The sequence below is a fragment of the Physeter macrocephalus genome, chromosome 1 (genome assembly GCF_002837175.3).
Source record: "Physeter macrocephalus isolate SW-GA chromosome 1, ASM283717v5, whole genome shotgun sequence".
Lineage (NCBI taxonomy): Eukaryota > Metazoa > Chordata > Mammalia > Artiodactyla > Physeteridae > Physeter > Physeter macrocephalus.
The window spans coordinates 16,777,373-16,784,517 of NC_041214.2; the positions used below are offsets into that span (position 1 = coordinate 16,777,373).

General features: G+C 38.2%; 1 non-coding gene across 1 annotated transcript; it reads left to right on the top strand.

Moving 5' to 3' along the window:
• The first annotated feature begins 4,626 nt into the window (after positions 1 to 4,626).
• TRNAE-CUC (transfer RNA glutamic acid (anticodon CUC)) lies at positions 4,627 to 4,699 on the top strand. The gene has a single exon. It is a non-coding gene; the product is annotated as a tRNA-Glu (tRNA).
• The last annotated feature ends 2,446 nt before the right edge of the window (positions 4,700 to 7,145 follow it).

A 7,145-nucleotide genomic window follows, 5' to 3' on the forward strand; every position in this document is an offset into this window, starting at 1 on the left:
ACCTAAGTGTCCATCAACAGATGAATGGATAAAGAAGATGTGGCACATATATACAATGGAATATTACTCAGCCATAAAAAGAAACAAAACTGAATTATTTGTAGTGAGGTGGATGGACCTAGAGTCTGTCATACAGAGTGACGTAAGTCAGAAAGAGAAAAACAAATACCATATGCTAACACATATATGGAATCCAAGAAAATAAAAAAAGGTCACGAAGAACCTAGGGGTAAGACGGGAATGAAGACACAGACCTACTAGAGAACAGACTTGTGGATGTGGGGAGGGAGAAAGGTAAGCTGTGACAAAGTGAGAGAGTGGCATGGACATATATACACTACCAAATGTAAAACAGATAGTTAGTAGGAAGCAGCCGCATGGCAGGGAGATCAGCTCGGTGCTTTGTGACCACCTAGAGGGGTGGGATAGGGAGGGTGGGAGGGAGGGAGAGGCAAGAGGGAAGAGATATGGGGATATATGTGTATGTATAACTGATTCACTTTGTTATAAAGCAGAAACTAACACAACATTGTAAAGCAATTATACTCCAATAAAGATGTTAAAAAAAAACACACAATAGATATGTGGTATGAATCTTGTTACATGAAGTCAGGGAGTTAATAGTCCTTGAAGAGTAGCATTTCTACATGACAGAAATATAGGTGAAAAGGGAAAGAAAGGAGGTGAAAGGGGACATTATACTAAAACCTGAGATGAATTACCATATATTAGGATATGTCACCACCCTTCTGCTAATATACATATTTAAATAGTGTCATGACCATCTCCATTAGACCATACAGGGTCAAAGGAGGAACTAATGATGTAAGCCTTGGTGTCTACCCAAAAATGAGGAAGAAAGTGGTCTTCTTCCCTCCCCACTTTTTCTTTGATTATAAAAAATGTAGCTCTCTTTGTTCTCGGGGCTGTGCTCCCTTGCCTGCCCGCTTGTAGCTCTCACAAGCATCCTATGCTAATAAACTCACTCTTTGCCTATCAAAAAATAAAAATGAAAAAATAAAATAAAATCATTTTTGAGGTTTGATCTGGAAATAATCATTCTTTTTAGAAATCTACCTGTCCACTTTTCACAGAAACAAGACAGAAACCAACACAAAAAGGCAGGATTTCAATAATGGAGTTTCTAGCTTTATGCAGGGAATTCTCTAGTTTTTATAAAGTTGAGTAAACAAAAACTGGCTCTTTCAAAAAAAACACATGTATTCTGGTTTCTAAAACTTTCCTAGGAAAATAAAGTCTTTGCATATAAAAAAAAAGCATTATATAACTACAAAACCCATAGATCTTTTATACATTTGACATTTATACCCATTTAGAGTCAAATGTACATTAAATTAAGGTAAGATATAGACTAATTATGAAAAATATTGTTGTTCAGAAAACAAAGTGCTATAGAAAGAGGTTGAGATATTAAAAAAACAGATTGCTTCAATTTCCCCCCCAAAGCACTGGTTTTTATAAAGGGATACATTATTCTATTATAATTCAAAAATACTTCATAATTTTAGGGAAAAAGCTTAAATATTCCCACATTTACAGCTTTCTAATATACTAATATATTAGAGAAATTTAGAGCATTTGTTACTTTGGGGATTTAAAATGTTGCAATCACTAATAATGCTGTTTGCCATGATAATAAAATCATGGAAGCAAATCATTTTATAATTTAACAGGTGGCATTTTTGACATTGTTATATATGTCAGTTTATTTTTGATAAGTTTTAACAAATCAACTAAGTACTTTGTGATTTAACATTATATTTACTAATTTTTTTCAAGATAATTATTTTTCAGTCAGTTGATTTGTGCTTTGCCTTTCTAACTAGCTTGTTATAGCTCCAGACAAAGTGAGAAGAGGTCAACAGTGGAGGCTGCTGTGGATTGTGTCAGAAAAAGAACTTGGGCAACTCACCTAGAGAGACTACACTCAGGTTCCCCCATCCCTAAAAATTGATGTAATAACAGTCACTCCTTTTATTTAGCACAGGGGTCCCCAACCCCCGGTCCACGGCCTGTTAGGAACCAGGCCGCACAGCAGCAGGTGAGCAGCGGGCAAGCGAGCACGAAGCTTCATCTGTATTTACAGCCGCTCCCCATCGCTCGCATTACCGCCTGAGGCATGCACCCCATCGCTCACATGACTACCTGAATCATCACTCACATTACCACCTGAACCCCCTCCACACCCCGCCCGGTCCGTGGAAACATTGTCTTTCACGAAACCGGTCCCTGGTGCCAAAAAGGTTGGGGACCGCTGATTTAGCAGACATCGTAAAGATAAATAATATAATTAAAGGAACTTGAACATGTGGGAATAAATATATAAATCTGAGGCAGGATTGTTCTCGTTATTATGATCATGATGAACAATGATCATATTCAAAAGCTGAATAATTAATACAAATTACACAAGACCATTTTTTTTTTATACTGCATGCAAAGAGAAACTTGGAAAGTGGGGAGGAATCTCAAGCTGGGCTGCTGGGAAAGTCTGAGAGCCTAAATCCTGCCAGAGGCACTGCTGGGTGTGCTCACATGCAACACTCCTGTCTGGCAGCTCCCATGTGAGTGCATCACAGATTTGTCTTTCCCACCAGCCTGCGCTGGATAGTCTCCCCTCCTACTTACAACCAGGCATGTTTCTCTCTCACTTCTGGCAGGAGCAAGAGACAGAGGCCTGATGGGACAAGCAACTTGTCTTCTCTGATCCAAGAAAATGCCCATAGTTTCAGGAGTTGAATATCGAAAGTGAGCTCTCCTGTACCACCTTTACACACATGGCTAAAACTTGTAGTCTCTGGCTTTGTTATGAGTCAGATGCCAGATAGGAAAGACACTGGGTCACCCCTAAAAAACAAGGCTCTGTTTCTGCATCAGAGTGTGCAGTCAGGCTTTCTACTGCTGTACTATAAAAGTTAGACACATTCCTCTTTAATATAAAATTTTCATTTAAAGTACCAGTGTTAGAGCATCTCGGTTTCCTTCCCCATAGGGTCTCTGATCCATTGTCTCTGTCACAGTGAAGTCTTCCCTGGTGTCCCCTTCCTGACCTTGTTTCTCACTCAATTATTTTCTCCTTCTATAACTCTATACCTATCCTTGGGAACACTTATCTCAGTTATAATTTTTGTTTACCTGCAAGATTATTTATTAGTATTTGCCTTGCCCAATGGACTTTAAGTTATAACAGATCAAGAACAGTCTTTATTTTTACTAGGGCTGTCATATATAACATGCATGCATAAATAAATAAAATTTAAAAAGATTACAGGACACCGAGTTATATTTGAATTTCATATAAACAATAATTTTTAGTATAAGTATGTTGTTTATCTAACATTCAAGTTTAACTGGGAATCCTGCCTTTTATCTGGCAATGTTTTCTAGTCACAGTTTGACCTTCAATACCTATCATAGTGTTAGGAACATCATCAGAGTTCAATTAAAATTTCTTGAATGGGTGAATGAAAGATTGTAGGAAGGCAGGAAAGTACCATAAAATTTTAGATAGCTGCCAATATATAAGAATGTGGGGCTTCCCTGGTGGCGCGCGTACCGCAAAAAAAAAAAAAAAAAAAAAAAAAGAATATGTTATTTGTATACTTAAATCCAACCCCTTCCCCAAATTTCTTTTTTTTTTTAAATTAATTGATTTATTTATTTTTGGCTGCATTGGGTCTTCGTTGCTGAGCGCGGGCTTTCTCTAGTTGCGGCGAGTGAGCTTCTAATTGCGGTGGCTTCTCTTGTTGCAGAGCACGGGCTCTAGGTGCACGGGTTTCAGGAGTTGTGCCACGCGGGCTCTAGAGCGCAGGCTCAGTAGTTATGGGGCACAGGCTTAGTTGCTCCGCGGCATGTGGGATCTTTCCGGACCAGGGCTCAAACCCGTGTCCCCTGCATTGCCAGGCGGATTCTTAACCACTGCTCCACCAGGGAAGTCCCCTCCCAAAATTTCTTAAAATAAAATTTTAAAAACAAGGAACAATTCATCAAGCTCATATATAAAAGACTTTGACAGAGTTATTGACACAAATATTATACTAGACTTCTGCCATTAACATAGTTTCGACCCTCCTGGTTCCTATATATAAGAAGTAACAAAAATCATATGCACACCATAGAACTAAAAGCAGAATTTAAGGCAAAATGGTCTTGTAATTTTTTTAAACTTTGATTAAAATATAGCAGATGAAACATAATAGGTAGTTGCAGTGAAATAATTCTCTAGAGACCAAGTGCTGTAGAAGTAGTAAGGGAAACTGGTAAGTAGCCTTCATAAGGCTTTAGGTAAGCTCAGGTATTGTTCTTCCTCATTTTCGTTATAACTGTTTGACATAATTCCTTCCTATGAGTTACAAAGCAGATTATTGTCTTTCAGAGCTTTTAATGCTCATCTTTTTTTTTCAAGAATTTCAATACTGAATGCCTACTGTGTGCAAGACAATGTCTATAAGAGATGATAAAAATATGTGTAAATGTATTAAAGACACAAATAAAAAGTACACTTAAGTGGAAACACATTCATTTTTTTGTAGAAAGAATTTGCTACATCCCCCCAATGTAGAAAGGCAAAGATTGCAAAGCACAGAAAGAATCAATTTAGGGAATTCTCTGGTGGTCCAGTGGTTAGGACTCTGCACTCTCACTGCCGAGGGCCTGGGTTCAATCCCTGGTCAGGGAGCTAAAATCCCACAAGCCACATGGCATGGCCAAAAGGAAAAAAAAAAAAAAAAAAAAAGAATTTATGCCAGTACAAGTTAAGACATATAATATGAAAGAGCTAATTCCCTCTAATACACATGCAGTTTGCCCCTTACTCTCCATGATCTATACAGTAGTATTAGCAATTTCATTTGTTTGAATATTTCATTTTAAAACACTGCAAATAAAATAAATTTTACTACAAGTTTAGTTTATATTACTACTACTCTGTGTAAGCTTACTTCTACTTTGCTGTTTTCTTAGAAAGAAACGAAGAGATCCAGTGACACTCTCCTCCTTATTACAGTATTTTAGAAAACCATTTTGTGGTAGATTAAAGATGAGCTGCAAATTCTTTGCTATTCCTTCACAAGAAGTGGAGTCTAATTCCCCTGGCTTTGAATCTGGGCTGGCTTTGGTGAAATCTTTCCTCTTGTTCTATATACTTTGGACTAGTGTATGGAAGATTGAAGTGTGTGTGTGTGTGTGTGTTTGTTTGTTTGTTTTTTGAGTGTTTGGTAGGACTTTAGGAAAAGCCATACCTGGCTCTGCTTTACTTTTGTTTTTGGTTTGTGGGAAGATTTTTTTCACTCACAATTCAAACACTTTAATGGTTATGGAACTATGGTGTTTTTCTTTTTGATTTGTTTTCTAGGGATTTGACCATCTTATGTATGTATTCAAATTTATTGGCATAAAGTTGTTCATAATATCCTTCTATTAGTTGTATAGCAATTTGCATCTGTCATGTCTCCCTTATATTTCTAATGTTAATTCTTTAAGCGCCCCTACCTCTATCTCCTCACTACCCCCTCCGTTTTCCTCTCCTCCTTCTTCATCAACCTTGCCATCATGTTTTCAAAGAAATGGTAGTTCATTTTAACTTTGCTGATCCCTTTGTTTTCTATTTTATTTTCCCCATTTCCTAATCTGTTAGTAAGGATGAACGGTAGAAGGTATATCTATCTCATGGTCAGCTAGCAGCATGTCCCACACCCACTTGGAAACTGCACTGATGTTCCCTAGAGAGCTAAGGAAAAGTGCAAATTTCATAAAAGTACAACTTCCAAAGGGAAATTCTATGCATTATTTATTTTTAAATGATATATTCTGTAGCAAAGAATTTGGCCTTGACAAAAGAGGGGTCTAGCCTTGTCCCTGGCTCCAGGAAGGTAATCTCTAAACTCTAAGGAATATCTTCAGTGATAGGAGTGTCTTTGTTGTTCATGGTAGGTCTTGTGAACCACATCTGCCAGCTATACTAGAGAAATGGCTCATGGTGGTTTCCTCTGATCATGCCTGAGAATTTATGCTAACAAGATGACCCATGGTGGGCCTCTTGGACCATGTGTTATCAGCCTGAGTTCTGGAGAGTAGGGGCAAGAGACTGAGAGCACCACAGGGGCAGACAAATCAATTACGTCCATGTAATGAAGCCCCAGTAAAAACTCTGGACATGAAAGCTTGGATGAGTTTCCCAGGTTGGCAACACGTAGTGTATAATGTCATACACCGTGGGGAGAGTAATGCATCTTGAGGACAGCAGATGCTTCACTGTAGAACTTTCCCAGACTCTGCCCTATGCATCTCATCCTTGGCTGATTTTCATTATCCTTTCCCTGTAATACACCATGGCTCTCATGTACACATGTACACTAGCTCTCAGTGAGTCCTGTGAGTCCTTCTAGTGAATTATCAAAACTGAGGGTGGTTTTGGGACTCCCCCCTCCCCTGCCCAACTTGTACTTGGTGTCAGAAGTCTTGGGAAAACTTGATAGCCTGGAGGACTGTGCCCTCAAACCTCACATTTTAGGGAATTTTGGAAATTATATCTGTATTTAAAATAGAGAAAAATGGACCAAAAAAAAATCTGTCAACATGTATGTCATTTAAAAATAATTGCAATGTTTGCAGGAAGCCAAGGCACATCAAATTATTTTTTATAAATACCACAAAAGAAGTAAGTCACACCAGATATTTTAAAAAGAATAAGGTTTCTATTAAGCAGCAAAGTTGGGCCATGACTTCACTCCTCTATTTAAAGGAATTTACATGGCTTAACAGACCCCATGAGACTGGGCTCCCACTTCTGCCTCACCTGCAGAAGTTTGACACCTCAGCCTTGCTGGCCTTATTCAGTTCCCCAAAAACGTCATACTCTTGCAAAATATAGGGCATGGATTTCCCTCTGCCTGGAATGCTTTCCATCAAAATTTTACCTGATTTATTAGTGTTTATCCTTCAGATCTCAGCTCAATTCTCATTTGCCAAAGAAAGCTCTCCCTGATTGCCACAGAGTACTCTTACTCACACCTGTGTAGGACTATGTACTTCTCCTTTATAAAACTTATGACAGCTGTGATAATTTATGTCTGTATCCCTTACTAGATTGTAAACTCCATGACAATGGAGCTTACAAAAATAGA